This window comes from Gopherus evgoodei, chromosome 7 (assembly GCF_007399415.2).
Source record: "Gopherus evgoodei ecotype Sinaloan lineage chromosome 7, rGopEvg1_v1.p, whole genome shotgun sequence".
Classification (NCBI taxonomy): Eukaryota; Metazoa; Chordata; order Testudines; family Testudinidae; genus Gopherus; species Gopherus evgoodei.
This window is the reverse complement of record NC_044328.1, coordinates 36,533,545-36,548,984: the sequence shown is the minus strand read 5'-3', so window position 1 is coordinate 36,548,984 and position 15,440 is coordinate 36,533,545. Positions and strand designations below refer to the sequence as shown.

Genomic DNA, 15,440 nt, shown 5'->3' with positions numbered 1-15,440 from the left:
AGCAGAATTTATGGTGCCACAATGATGTCAGTTTTCCATGTTGCTTTCCCTCAGAGTCACAAGCTGTTTACAAAATGTCCCTGTTATGCCGGTATTTAGTGTGAAAGTAGTGTGATTAAACAAGCTGTGAAGGGGAGAGGAGAGAAGAATAAGATAGTTTGATCAGGTAAATAAAAATCTCCAGTCTGAAGTACTGTGACTTGGGGGTGCTTGAGAAGCTGGGAAACTATAGGGCTTGAAAGCTGAGAGAAGAAAATGAAATAAATCTCTTGTAGCTATGAGTATGGAGGCCTAAAACAGGGGCGCCCAACCCATGGCCCACAAGACCATTTCATAAGCCCTGTGTCCTGCTTCAACACAATATATTAACAGCCAATTCATTAGCGTTTTGTAATCATGTTTACATCACTTTAGTTTACACAATACTGTACACAGAAACAACCTATCTACTTATGAAACAAGGTCAACTTAAAGCATAAATCATTACAGGTGACTTTAAATCTTACTAAAATTTGTAGAATCTGTTTGACCCACACAAGGTTGTGCTTAGGTTTACGTGGCCCTCCTGTAATAAGGTTGGGCATCACTGACCTAAGAAATTCATGAAAGAACTTGAAGGAACTCTGGGGAGGAGCTATGAGTCAGAGACTTACGGCAGAGAGAGGGCAGGGAGGAATGACTGCAATACTAAGGAAGACTTTGTTTTGTTATAAATTTCTGAACCTGAAGCTTATGCAACATTTTAACTTGAGGGTCGTGTAAAGTTAGTTAGTAACATTAACTTTTGGGACATCCTCAGTATCTTCCTTTTATCTTTATAGAGTCACTGTCTGGAAAAAAACTCACATTTGTCTGAAAGGTTTGTACCTTCTGTACTTGACCTATAATTACTATAACTCAGAAATTAACAAAAAGATTTATTTTTTCCCCATCTTGTTTGTTCTGCATATTTAACAATACTTTATCAAACCTGAAGAGCTCTGGGTAAGCTCTAAAGCTTGTCTCCCTCATCAATAATAGTTAGTCCAATAAATGATATTACCTCATTCACCTTGTCTCTCTAGGTATGCCTACACTACAATTAAAAACCCATGGCTGACCCAAGGTTCACTTGGGCTCATGGAGCTCACTTGGGTGAAGGGACTATTTAATTGCAATGTTGACATTCAGACTTGGGCTGCAGCCCAAGGTCTGGGACCCTGAGAAATGGGAAGATCCCAGGGCTTGGGCTGCAGTCCGAGTCTGAATATCTTCACTGCAATTCAACAGCCCGAGCTCCACAGGACAAGTAAGCTGGCACAGGTCAGCTGAGGGTTTCTAATTGCAGTGTAGACATACCCTCCAACACTCTGTACAGTTTCAGTGTTTCCTCTGCATTTCCTCCACTGCTAACAGGCTTTGTAAACATGAACCAAGAAGCAAAAAACCCTTACCTACTTTTAAATAACTGCTTACAAATACTTTCAGAGCATATTATTTAAAAGGTACTCTGACAGAAACTCATTTGTTTTAAAAAATTAGTCAATTTTAAAAAAATTAAATTGAGTGTCTCTTCAATATATATATGGAAGAAAGAAATTGAAGAGACACTCAATTTAAATATATTTCTGAAGTCATTTATATATATATTACACACACAGTATTGCATGTAGGCACAGTGTGTTTTTAGCCAAATTTAATACCTATGCCAACAAATCCCAGCAATTTAATAATTTACACTTCGGAATCCACTTTCCTGTTCCGCTGGGGTGATGGAGAAACAACAGCTATTCAACTACAGCTGCATTTGGACCCCAATGACATACTCAAGAGGACTCATTCTGATGTAATGAAGAAAAATAAGAATGTTGGCTTAACCTTGACCATCCCATCAATGATAAACCATGTCAGACACAGCTTGAAAGTCTCTTCAATTGCATATGCAGAGTTATTTAATCTGTAATAAATTAGCAAAACATGCCCTCATGACCAGGAGGCTTGATTATTGCAGCTGAATCTCTTCTCTGTCATTGGCAGCTTGCTCAGCATACAACAGCTGGTTTGAGCAATCATATTACATTCACGCTGCCTCTAAAGCAAAAAGTTGATTCTAAGTTGGCATACATAGGTTTTAAAGCCTAAATTGTGTAAGCCTTACCTTTATTAGAGACTAGCCAGGTGACACATATCTGCACTCTGATGCCACCTTTTTTTAGGAATCTCAGTATCACGTCCCTGATTAACTTGCCTTTCCTGCAATGAGTGCTAAAGATTGAAACTCTCTCCCCACTTCTCTAATCATTCTTCTGACTTAAATATTAAGGGGTTTTTTTAAGTTGACCTCATTTGTTATTCTCCACTTCCCTACTTTTTGTATTTCACAACCTCAATTGTGTCTGTTATTAAGGGAATACTTTTAATGTGTTTTTAAATAATTAATGAATACGTGTGATACCCTTCTGTCCCCTTGGTGGGAAAGGCAGTTGGATTTCTCTTCCTCTCCCCACATCTTTTCTCTATTTTGATGATTAGATGAGATTTGCACTGTACAGCAGATATGGTGTTTCAACTTTGCTATACTTATTTACCTATTATGTTGATTTAAGCTTAATGTTCCACTTCCCTAAGCATAGATGTGCTCTTTCATACAATCCAAATAAAATGAGGACTCTATCATGGCAAAAGAGATTAGATTTTAACGTTTCTGTGTGGTATCTCCAGTAGTTTGTCATCCGCTTTAGTATGGTGCTTAAATACAGGAATATGAATTTAGAAAGACAAGCAATATCCTTGCAGAAGATGCAGTGATTTTAAAAAATTTCTCAATTCCTGTTTGTGTCAGCCATGTCTTGCAGCATACCTACTTACTTTGCTCTATTGTGGATACCAGCATCTCGTAGTCAGAAAGCTAACATATAGACAGATGGGGGTTGGGTGGTTAATAAATCATTCCCCTATATATACAGCATTTATAATATGCTGCTGCAGCTTTCCTCTTTTTGCAAGGTTGACCTCTGTAATACTTCTACATATCTATTAACTTTATGGACATCAACCCTCTAGAGAGATATCAGCTGAACACTGCACATTTTCTTCCATGTTAATAGGTAACTATTAATATGATAATACAGAAAGCCCGTAATTGGCTGTACAAACACAGATGCCCAGACGCACCCAAGAACTAACATTTAATGATGTCTACCTTCCTGTACGCTGTAACAAGTGACAGAACAAAATACTGTAGCAGACTTAAATAATTATAAAACATACAATTGGGTAAGTAATTTTCTGAATGATTTTCATTTGTATGAGATTGTATTTATGTTCCCCAAGCACATATGTACTTCACAGCATAGTATCCAGCAAGAAACTACTCAACTAACCAGTGTCACGAACAAAGGAATCCTGCTTTCACAATATCAATACTATTGGTTTCCAGGCAGAATTTAAGATGTTTGTTTTGACCTATAAAGCCCTAACATTTTTAGCACCCGCCTACTTGAGAAACTGCCGCTCTCTATGCAAAGCTGCACACCCAAGATCAGCTTAAGCAATGAGCAAGAGCCCCTTCACTTAAAAATAAGAGGAGAGATGCTAGTACCGCTTTCTTCATTAGCCGCCTTCAGATTTGGAACTTACTCCTCATTGAAGTAACCCAGATTTAAACATTCAAGACATGATACAAGATTTTTCTATTTATTCAGGCGTTTGGAGTTGGAGGACTTGAAAGGGACTGTTTATTATGGGGGGAAAGTAGTACTGTTGGAGATGGTTACTGGTGACTGCCACTAGGTTTCCTAACACAGTAATTTTAGATTGTTTCTTTAACTGAAAAGATGACATCTAGAGTACCACATATACAAAAAGGTGCCTATTTTATTAGAGAAAAGGGCATCTATTAATTAATACACAGTTTAGTAAAACCACAAACAAATGCCTTTAGAACAACATATAATACAACATACTTCATTTTTAAAGTCAGGGTCTTTTACAGTATATCTCATTATACTCAGCTGACCCAAACGTTAGACTTTGGAAACACACAATCTTGAGAGAATCTCATGTATTGCTTATACAGCATTGAGAAAAACAGAACCACTCACATGCTCAAATGGTACACTGCTATCTGTGCAGTCACTAAGAATAAGCAGTCCACCTGCACTTTTGAACTTTAGACTCACAAAGACAGAGCACAATTACCTTACTTTCCTTCTGCTAGTAAAGCACATGGTTTAGTCTTTATAATGAGCTGAATTACATAATCATGTAAAATACAGACCACAACAACTTGCTTTCTATAACAGAACACATACACAAGCTATCTATACCAACTAAGTGACGAAAAGATAACATTTGAAAAGCTGAAAAATAACATCAGTGCTGTTCAAAAACTTTTTTCTCTTTTACCAACAGAAATTTGCTCCTGGGAGAATTCTGTGCCCAAAAAATAAAAAATTCTGTGCCAACGTGACAAAGATTCTGAACACAATATTTCAAAATTCTGCAGGCTCCAGCATGGCAGTGGAGAGCACAGGGCCCAGGCTGCATGGAGGTGGAAGATCGCCCTGCAGCTCCCCTCTGGCACACGGACTTGGAAGTGAGACTACACTTGACTCTGACACAGGTCAAAGGCTGGGCCTGCCCCCAGAAACACCTAGGGTGCTGCCCCTTCACGCCAGGAACACCAGGTACGTGCAGGCAGGCTCAGCCCAGCAGGATCCAAGTGTGGAGGGGCTTAGTGTGGGGGGACTCAAGTGTGGGTTGAGAAGGTTGTGTGTGTGGCAATCTCAGTGCAAGAAGCTCGGTAAGGCGTCTTGGTGCAGGGGGCTCATTTGGGGGGTCCGAGTGTGATTGGAGCTCAGCAAGGAAGGTGTGGGGTGGGGGCCTCAGTAGGGTGGTCCAGGCACTGGGGGTGTGAGGCTTAGTAGGGTGGGGGTCCAGGTGCAGCTGGTTAGTACTGAATCGGGTGGGGGGGTCCAAATGCGGGGGGGGGGGGTCTTGTTGGGGTGCTCCAGGTGCAGAAGGGCTAAGGCTCATTGGGGTGGGGGTTTGATTGCAGGAGACTCAGTGGGAAAGGCTCGGTAGGGGTCCAGATGCAAAGAAAGGGGCTCAGCGGGGGGTATGGGTACAGGGTATAAGGCTCAGTGGGGGGAGACTCAGTATGAGGGGGGTTGTATATGGAAGTCTGGATGCAAGGGGGTTGGGTGGACACGGGATCAGCTCCCCACACAGTGACCTCTCCCCTGTGGCTGAGAAGCAATGAAGGCAAGAAGTGGTGGAAAGGGGTGCTGGAGTTTCCTGCAGCCAGGGGTGATTTCTAGGCGTGGGTCTGATCCGGCCCCAGCCACTCCTTGCAGGGGAAGAAGTCTGTCCTCCCCGCCCCCAACCCAGCCAGGACTAGCAGATGAGCCCAGCACAGGGTAGCAGCCACCAGCTGGGGTGTCCCTAGTCCGGCCCCTGACCCACGGTGATTTCTCTCTCCATCAGCTGCTCTGAATGCCCAAAACAATGCACCCATGCTACAGTGGAGGGGCGCATGACCCTTCTTGTGGCTTCCCTTTGCTTTCCTATCAGAAGGTATTTTTTCCTGCAGGAAAGCAAAAAAATCTGCGGGGGACATGAACTCTGCACATGTGCAGTAGCACAGAATTCCTGCAGGAGTAGAAGTTGAGTCTAATAAAAGATATTACCTCAGCCACCTTGTCCCTCTAAAACAATGAAATCATTCAACATGTTCCTAAGTCTGAGGCTCTTTGTTTGTAACTAAGAGTTCCGCGACGCTTCCCACAGCTCCCATTGGCCAGGATCATTGAACCACGGCCACTGGGAGCTGCGGGGAGCCATGCAAATGTAAACAAACTGTCCGGCAGCCCGCCAGCGGATTACTAAGATGGGCCACAGGTTGCCCATCACTGGAGTACACCATCCAACAGGGAAAGAAAGTGATCCTTTTAAAGATTTAATAATAGTAATATCTTACTGTGAATGAAACAACTTGCAGGAAGCCTAAAGAAGCAACTTGAATGTCAGACTCAAAAGGTGAAAGATAAAAAAAAAAAGAGTTAAGCTTTTAGAACCAAATATTCTGCTTGAAGATGTGTGTGTATATTCACCATTGAAATCTGTTTAATAGTTATGCATTACCTTAGGGAACAGAATTTGTTTTTTATTTTTACTCCATCTTTTTGAACCAGATTCCCTTGGACAATCTATACTATTCAACTGTTTTTGATGTGTTAGCTTACCTTCCCCTTATAGTTTGCCTTTATACGCAGGAAGGAAGCAGCTGGCAAGGCTAGATTCTTCTCTCCAAAAGATGCACAGGAGGGTCTCTGCCTCACAACTTCTCTCCATCATGCTCCAGCTCTGTCTCTAAGGGTGGAACTAAGAGTATGTCTACACTACGAAATTAGGTCGATTTAATAGAAGTCGATTTTTTAGAAATCGATTTGATACAGTTGATTGTGTGTGTCCCCACTAAGCGCATTAAGTTGGCAGTGTGCGTTCACAGTACCAAGGCTAGCGTCAACAATACAATACGACTGCTAGCCGGTGGCGGCAGCTTGGGCGTGCTCCTGGCCGACCTTAGGTTGGTCGGGGGCGCCTGAGCAGACATGGGTGTTCCTGGCCGGCCTCCATGAGGTCAGTCGGGATGCCTGGACAAAAATAGGAATGACTCCAGGGCATTCTCTTCTTTTAAGCTTCGTCTAATGGAGATTCAGTCCTGCCTGGAATATTATGCCAGCTGGAGGCTTCTGTCTCAGGCTGCTCTCCCAGTCGGCAGCACCGCGCGGTCACACCTACTCCAGCCTATCCCTTGCTCGCATGGCTCATGAAGCCTGCATAGCAGTAAGAAGCAGTTCAACTATAAGCTGAGCAAGTGCAGAATGGTGGTAGAATGTGCCTTTGGACGTTTAAAAGCTCACTGGCACAGTTTACTGACTCGGTTAGACCTCAGCGAAACCAGTATTCCCATTGTTATTACAGCTTGCTGTGTGCTCCACAATACCTGTGAGAGTAAGGGGGAGACATAAGGTGGGAGGTTGAGGCAAATGGCCTGGCTGCAACCAGACACCAGGGTGATTAGAAGAGCACAGCAGGGTGCGCTGTGCATCAGAGAAGCTTTGAAAACCAGTTTAATGACTGGCCAGGCTACAGTGTGAAAGTTCTGTTTGTTTCTCCTTGATGAAAACCAGCCCCCTTGATTCACTCTACTTCCCTGTAAACCAACCACCCTCCTCTCCCCTCTTTGATCTCCGCTTGCAGAGGCAAAAAAGTCATTGTTGTTTCAAATTTGTGTATTCTTTATTAATTCATCACACAAATGGGGGGGGGATAACTGCCAAGGTAGATCGGGAGGGGTGGGAGAGGAGGAAGCACAGTAGTGGGGTAGTTGTATGGGCTCCCCCTAGAATGCCATCATAGAAGCGGCATGTCTGGGGCTCTGACCTGGAGCAGCCATTTGCCTCTCTGGTTCTTTGGTAGGCTTCTCGCAACACTGCTTCAGGTCCCTGTTATAACATCTGTCCTTCATGCCCTTGGAGATTTTTTTTCAAACATCTGGCATTTCATCTTTTGGAACAGAGTTGGGATAGCACAAATTCATCTCCCCATACAGCGATCAGATCCAGTACCTCCCATTTGGTCCATGCTGGCCTCTTTTGAGATTCTGGCATTCCATAGTCACCTGTGCTGATCAGCTCGCTACGCTGGCCGAACAGGAAATTAAATTCAAAAGTTTGTGGGGCTTTTCCTGTCTACCTGGCCAGTTCGTCTGAGTTATCTACATGCCTCCAGCTTCCATCCAGGACACACCACACGATCCATTGTCTACAGCCAAGCTCTAAGATACAACCACATGTGCTCCAATCCCTCAGACAGAGATAAACACCTACAAGATCTCTATAAAGCATTCTTAAAACTACAATACCCACCTGCTGAAGCGAAAAAACAGATTGACAGAGCCAGAGGAGTACCCAGAAGCCACCTACTACAGGACAGGCACAACAAAGAAAATAACAGAACGCCACTAGCCGTCACCTTCAGCCCCCAACTAAAACCTCTCCAGTGCATCATCAAAGATCTACAACCTGTCCTGAAAGATGATCCCTCATTCTCACAGATCTTGGGAGACAGGCCAGTCCTCACTTACAGACAGCCTCCCAACCTGAAGCGAACACTCACCAGCAACCGCAGACCATACAACATAAACACTAACCCAGGAACCTATCCTTGCAACAAAGCCCGATGACAGCTCTGTCCACATATCTATTCAAGTGACACCATCATAGGACCTAACCACATCAGCCACGCCATCAGGGGCTCATTCACCTGCACATCTACCAACGTGATATATGCCATCAAGTGACAGCAATGCCCCTCTGCAGTGTACATTGGCCAAACAAGACAGTCTCTACGCAAAAGAATAAATGGACACAAACCTGACATCAGGAATCATAACATTCAAAAACCAGTGGCACCACTCAGCGACAGACTTGAAGGTGGCAATTTTGCAACAAAAAAAACTTCAGAAACAGACTCCAAAAAGAGACTGCTGAACTCAAATTAATATGCAAATTAGATACAATTAACTTAGGTATAAACAGAGACTGGGAATGGTCGGGTCATAACACTAATGGAATCTATTTCCCCATGTTAAGTGCTTCTCACACCTTCTATGGGTCATCTCAATTATCACTTCAAAGGCTTTTTTTTCTCCTGATGATAGCTCATCTCAATTGATTGGCCTCTTACAATTGGCATGGCTACTTCCACCTTTTCATGTTCTCTGTATGTATAAATATCTTCTCTCTGTGTGTTCCATTCTATGCATCCAAAGAAGTGAGTTGTAGCCCAAGAAAGCTTATGCTGAAATAAATCTGTTAGTCTCTAAGGTGCCACAAGTACTCCTGTTCTTTTTGCAGACACAGACTAACACGGCTGCTACTCTGAAACCTGAGTTGAGAGTGTTATCCAGAGCGATCACAACGGAGCACTCTGGGATAGCTCCTAGAGGCCAATACCATTGAATTGTGTCCACACTACCCCAAATTCGACCCAGCAGGGTCGATTTCAGAGCTAATCCCCTCGTCGGGGAGAAGTACAGAAATCGATTTTAAGAGCCCTTTAAGTCGACAAAAATGCCTTTGTCGTGTGGACAGGTGCAGGGTTAAAATCAATCTAACTCTGCTAAATTCGACCTAAACTCATGGTGCAGAAGCAGAGAGCCCAATACAGCTGATGGCAGCACCCTCTTCTACCCTATGCTGGGAAGAGACACCTGGCATGGCCTACTGGAAGGAAGAGAACAAAGTAGGCAGGCACTGCAACTTATAGCAGTGAAGAGGACCCTATTATTACGTGGTATGGAAAGGAACGAGGGGATGGCTGTACAAGAATTTTTCACTCAGACTAGTAGGATTAGTTCTGAAGCCAGCAGCTGTCTGAGAAATATTTCAACTCCTACACTGAGACGATTCTACTCTACACTAATGTGGAGGTGAGTCAACTAACTACCTATAACCAATTAACCCCATGAGGCAAGTAGAACTAGGCTCTGGAAAGACTAAAACTGGCTCTGAACAAAGCAACTTGGTAACTTAGTAATTTTTCCCATACCCTTATGTACACAATTGTACTAGTCCCCACTATTTTTAACATTTTTCCAAGACAGAACAGTCTTTTGACTTACTGATACAAACATCTGAAACAACTGAACCAATCCTTTTTGGGACTTTTACTATATAGCTTTGGTATATATTAACAATGCTGTTTTAATAACATTAAAATGTTTACTTCTGGCTTCAGATCATATACACAGAATTATTAATAGTTCAGTTACTATATAAACCCCATGAAACAGCAATCTGTTGTACAGACGACAATGGTGCCATAACTGCAAACAATCTGATAATCCTAACTACAAATTGTAAGCACAAATAAAAACATTTGGTAAGTAAGCATTCATCAGTTGTATTTAGTTTACAGATCATTATACCTCTCAGAAGTTGTGAAGATACTGATTTTGATTTTTCCATCATCGGAATACACCATTTCTTCAAAGTTCTACTGCAACTGTAACCGGCTATTACATTTCAGTTGAAAGTGATTTAATGTCTACGGAAGTGGATAGTGAGACTACCAAAAATGTTAATAGAGAGCCTGATTCTGCAATCCCTGCTCAAGTTGACTAATTTACCAAAATTGTCTCAGTGAAAGAAATGCAGAATTGCACAAACAGTTTGCCTATTGATGACTAAGAAAGGTGTTTCCTCCTCTGTAGTAACCTGCACTGAAACTTGAACACAGAGAAGCTGATTGACCGCCTTTTCATTTGGAGAATCTTTGCAGCAGAAAACAGACCACCAAAAGTTAACTTCAGAAATCAAATTAAATGACAATGTTCACAGTACATCACAGAACATAGGCTATAAGTACATTCAAACATACACAAAAATAGCTGTATACATTTATTACTGCATGTGCTTATTTTTATCCTAGTAAACTAAACTGCTGAAATATAATTTTGTGACTGATGCTTTTTTATAAATATACAAATATTTACAACCATCTCCATATTACTGTGATAGTATAGATCACACACTTTTAAAGAGATGAGCAAGTCAACTTTGCAATCGGCACAAATATGTTTTCACCAAGTAGAAGTCTTCTATACCCACAGCACTTGGCTCCCCATTCAGCAATTAAAGATGTCAAACAGCATGCAAAAGCATGAAGAAAAAAAGAAAACATATATATTTTTAAAAGAGACTACTTATCAACTATCTTCATTTACTTAGCCTTTAGCTGGCAATTGTCTTTTGAAAGTGGCCTCTATGAACGTGCCCATAAGCTGTAAGAATGGAGATGCACAGCAGACTCCAGATGATTTTTAACTTAATTGCAAAATAAATGGACTTCACTAAAGTCACTGTGCAATAAAGTTTGTTTTATAACAACAATAATAAAAATATGCAACATCCCACCAAGAATAAGGACAACATTTAAGGCAACCCTTATCCCTAAAAGAGATATTACACAGTGAAGTACAATGTTCACATTATCAATAAAAAAGAACCATCCTGATTTTGAGACATCCCATTAAAGTACTTCTAGATGGAAATACAACCATATCTTATCTGTACACAAAAATAAATGTGTTTTCAAGATTACATACCTTTTTTTCCAGTACTTAAACATATTCATAAGTTCCCTTTCTACCTTCTTATTAATTCCACAAAGAGTTCTCCCATTGTGTGAGCACAATCAAGAATTACAAACTGTTCCTAAACAACCCACAAGAGCACTTTAAGCCCAGAAACTAATAATAGGGAGCTCTACTATATAACGATTGCCATTAAAAAGTCAGCATTTGCTGTACGTCACCACACAGATATCCCTACAGCTAGAGTGGGTGATAACTGATGATTGTTGACAAATGCTAATTTAACTGGCAACCACTGTGTATGTAATACATATACACTTTCCCCCTTATATGAGGATTATCAGAATATTGCTCTGAAAGATAGTTGTAAAATTTAGCACAAGTCAAACTTAGCATTTGCAGCATCTTGCCTGAGAAGGTAACTAAGATCATGGGCTTATCATTTATGAATTTTGTGATTCTTTGCAAAGTATGAAACCTTCAGTGTACTGGACCCAACACTTTCACAATGAATTCAATGTCAAATCTTCACTGACTTGAATTAGAGCAGAATCTGGCCCCTGTATAACATGGGGACATTGCAACATCACATTATAAAAGCATTTATATTTACTGCCCTATTTAAAACCTGGTCATTGATATGCAATACATACACAACATACTCATTAGTCACATTTAAGCTTAGAAGGAAGGCAAGAGTTATCCCAGATTCTTGAATAGTTCTGCTCCTTTCCCTTATTGAAAAATTGACACTGAGAGGTGTCCAAAGAGATCTTACTTCAACAGACAGCCATCCAAGAGGAACAGTGCTGCCCTCACCCTGCCAACATAAATCATAGCAATCAGAACAGCTGTTTTAAAAATGCTGCTTTAGCAATAAAATGTTCAGTGTGTAAAATATTCCATCTTGCGGAAACCTTACTTGGCATCTGATGATTTCTTGCCTAAAGGAGAAGAAAGCTAGGAGGAATACATGTCAAAATACCCCATCTTAAAACCTTCACCAGAAGGCATGCCAGTAACTGTCATGCCAAGTCACGTTAGCTCATTTTTATCGTACCATTCAATTTTATCATAAGAACTCCTCTAATAATTTTTGGTGTGGGGGAAGTTTGGAGGGGTTAATAAAAGCTACATAAAGAAGCCATACAAACAAAAGCAAGTAAGATTGCTGTGGTAAAGCAAGAATCAACATTTTATTGGTGGTTATGTGTCTACCAATAAAAATGCACATACACCCACCAAACCCTGTATTTGCATTCACAAATCCAGTAATTGCAGTCCTAGGTTCAGATCCTGCAACTAGAACTGTACTGACTCTATGCCCACACTGAGTCCCAAGAGAGTCAATAGGAACATGCCCTAGAGGTCTGCTTGAGCCTAATTTTAAACCTAGCCCAGACCCAGATCCAAACCCGACCTGAGCACAGCTGACCCTAACCAAGATTGCCAAGTCATTTTCAGACCTGATCTTGAACCTGACACTTGTAGTTGGGTCCTGACAGATTTAGGTTGGCTTGCAAGGCTCTACTCTGTCCACTCAATCATTGACTGTAGAATCAGGTCCCTAAGGTGAAAATACTGGGGCACTGGTTCATTCTTGTCCGTATATGTATTTTTAAGATTTGTATTTCACAGTAAAAATAAAGCTTAACTAGAGACATTTTAAACACGTTACCTAGTTCTCTCTGAACTCAATTTTAAATGAACAGTCATTTAGAAGTTCTGTGTTTTAATGAAAAGTTTTAATAAATAAAGCAAAATCTTCAGAAAGTTTACAAAAAAGCCTTCAAGAGCAGCAATTATTATTTCATGTCCCTCAAAAAATAAACAACTGAGAATAAATATTCATCACAGGGAGACCATTCGAAAAACACTAGCCCTGGCTTTACTTGAAAACCTCAATCCCTTTTTAGAAGGATAAACTAAACTAATATATGTTTATAAAAAAATCCATGTTTTCACTTATAGCATTCATTGGCTTTCACCTACCTTTTCTTAGGCAGTTATTGTTACCGGAGGCAACTTGTATTGAAATTGGTTATAAGTAATAAAATAGGGCTATGACAAACTGACTCAAGCCATGCATATAAAATCCTGCCCCTAGTTAAGTTCATAAATTCTGGAACAATTCTATGGAAGACAATGGAGGTGTTCTAGATTCACACTAAAGTAAATGGGAGCAGAATGTGATCCATCATATAAACAAACAAAAATTACATTTAGTGAAAGTTAAGGTTGCATCAGGACCTAACCCCTTCTATTCAACTCCTTCAAGGCATGCAAACAAATTAAGGGACAAGTGCGCAGCATTCCTTGCAACTTTCACATTGCCTACAACGCTGCTGATAACACACGATGCTGCAGAAAGTATTCACTTCCATCTCCAAAAATACAGAAAGCAATCCATAATCCATCTTAATCCTACTCACTCTCTCATGTAAAACTTCAGCAGTGACCTCATATTCTGATTGTCACAGTCCAACCATTCAGTTGCAAAGCTATTCCAACTTAATACTGCTGAGATCACCATTAAGGTTTTATGTCACAATGAGTTAGATAAACTCACGGAACTTACAGCTTTTTGGAAAGTGTCAGCAATGGAAGTGAAAGCCTAGCAACCCTACATATTGAGGCCCCAGTCTTCATTTATTCACTCTAATTTAAGGTTTCGTGTGCCAGTAATACATTTTAACGTTTTTAGACGGTCTCTTTCCGTAAGTCTATAATATATAACTAAACTATTGTTGTATGTAAAGTAAGTAAGCTTTTTAAAATGTTTTAAATGCTTCATTTAAAATTAAATTAAACTGCAGAGCCCCCCAGACCAGTGGCCAGGACCCAGGCAGTGTGAGTGCCACTGAAAATCAGCTCACGAGATGCCTTTGGCACGCATGCCATAGGTTGCCTACCCCTGCCCTACTCCTTCAGTTCATGTAGTGGAAACACATGCTGTTAAAGTCAGAAACCCAGAGATTATTCCCCTACAAATGACCCAGCTACGGATATTGTCTCGTGTGGTATGTGTGTCACACTGGAGGGCGGACAGAGACACATTATGCTAGTATAAGCCCACGTCCAGACTAACCCGCGGCATCAGCGGGTTAAAATCGATTGCTCGGGGATCGATATATCGCGTCTAGTCTGGACGCAATGTATCGATCCCCGAGCGCGTTTACATCGATTCTGGAACTCCATCAACCCGAACGGAGTTCCGGAATCGACATGGAGAGCTGCGGACATCGATGCCGCGCCGTCTGGACGGGTGAGTACCTCGATTTTAGAAATTCGACTTCAGCTACGTTATTCACGTAGCTGAAGTTGCGTATCTAAAATCGATTTTAATACCCTAGTCTGGACGTGGCCTAAGTTACAAAATGCCCACCAGGGAAGTTTACCTCTGAAGAACCAGAGATTGGCTATCATTCAAATCCCCCTATACATCTACAGAGACTGAACCTGCCATCACTGGATACAAAAGCATGAACTTATTGTTAATACCGAAGAACCGCATCCAATAGCTCTTCTGACCTAGCCCCTAGAAGGTAATAAAGAGCCAAATAGTATGGTGGGTTTCAAATGCATCTTCTGAAATCCTAGAGTGTTGTAGTAAGCACTACTTCAGGTACATTGTGTGATCCAGAACCTTCTACCATTGTGTCTACATCATTATGTCAACATTTAAAACACAAACCTGATACATACAAAACATAGCTAGAACCAACAACCTCAACTGGGGAGTTTTCCCTTCAAATGTCCTAGAAAATCTGAGCAGCTTCTAAACTACAAGAAGCTTTTGAAATTAATTCTCTGACTCAAACCAGGTTTTATAAAAGTTTAAAATAAAAATCTGGGAGCAAATTTAACTATCGTGGTATTACTGCATGGAACACTTTATTAGCATACAAAGGCCACAGTCCTACACTCGCTTATGCATGTGCTTAAATTCAAGAGACTACTTACATTCTTGAAATTAAATGAGTGTAAAGCTTTGTAGGGCTGAATTGTATGCCCATGACTGTATATTGTATCTAAGACAAGGAGATGGGAGAGGTTATAAATTTTCTGATGTCCAGAACAGGTCAGTTGCACTAATTTGGTTCTGAACAGGGTATACTGATTTAAATCAAGGCAGTTTAAATCACCACTTTAAATCATGATTTCAACCACCAAGTGGAAAGCCTCAATTTAAATGAAGTTTTCCATTTGTACTTCAGTTATTTTCCAAACAAAGGTGCAGCCTCACTAGTTGATATAACCATTAAAACATGTTGATTTACAACTAAATAGAGCCTTG

General features: G+C 41.0%; 1 protein-coding gene across 1 annotated transcript in view; it reads right to left on the bottom strand.

The window, feature by feature from the left end:
* The window catches only part of SGMS1 (sphingomyelin synthase 1), a 207,219-nt gene that overhangs the window by 171,350 nt on the left and 20,429 nt on the right, over nucleotides 1-15,440 (bottom strand). The window lies entirely within an intron of this gene.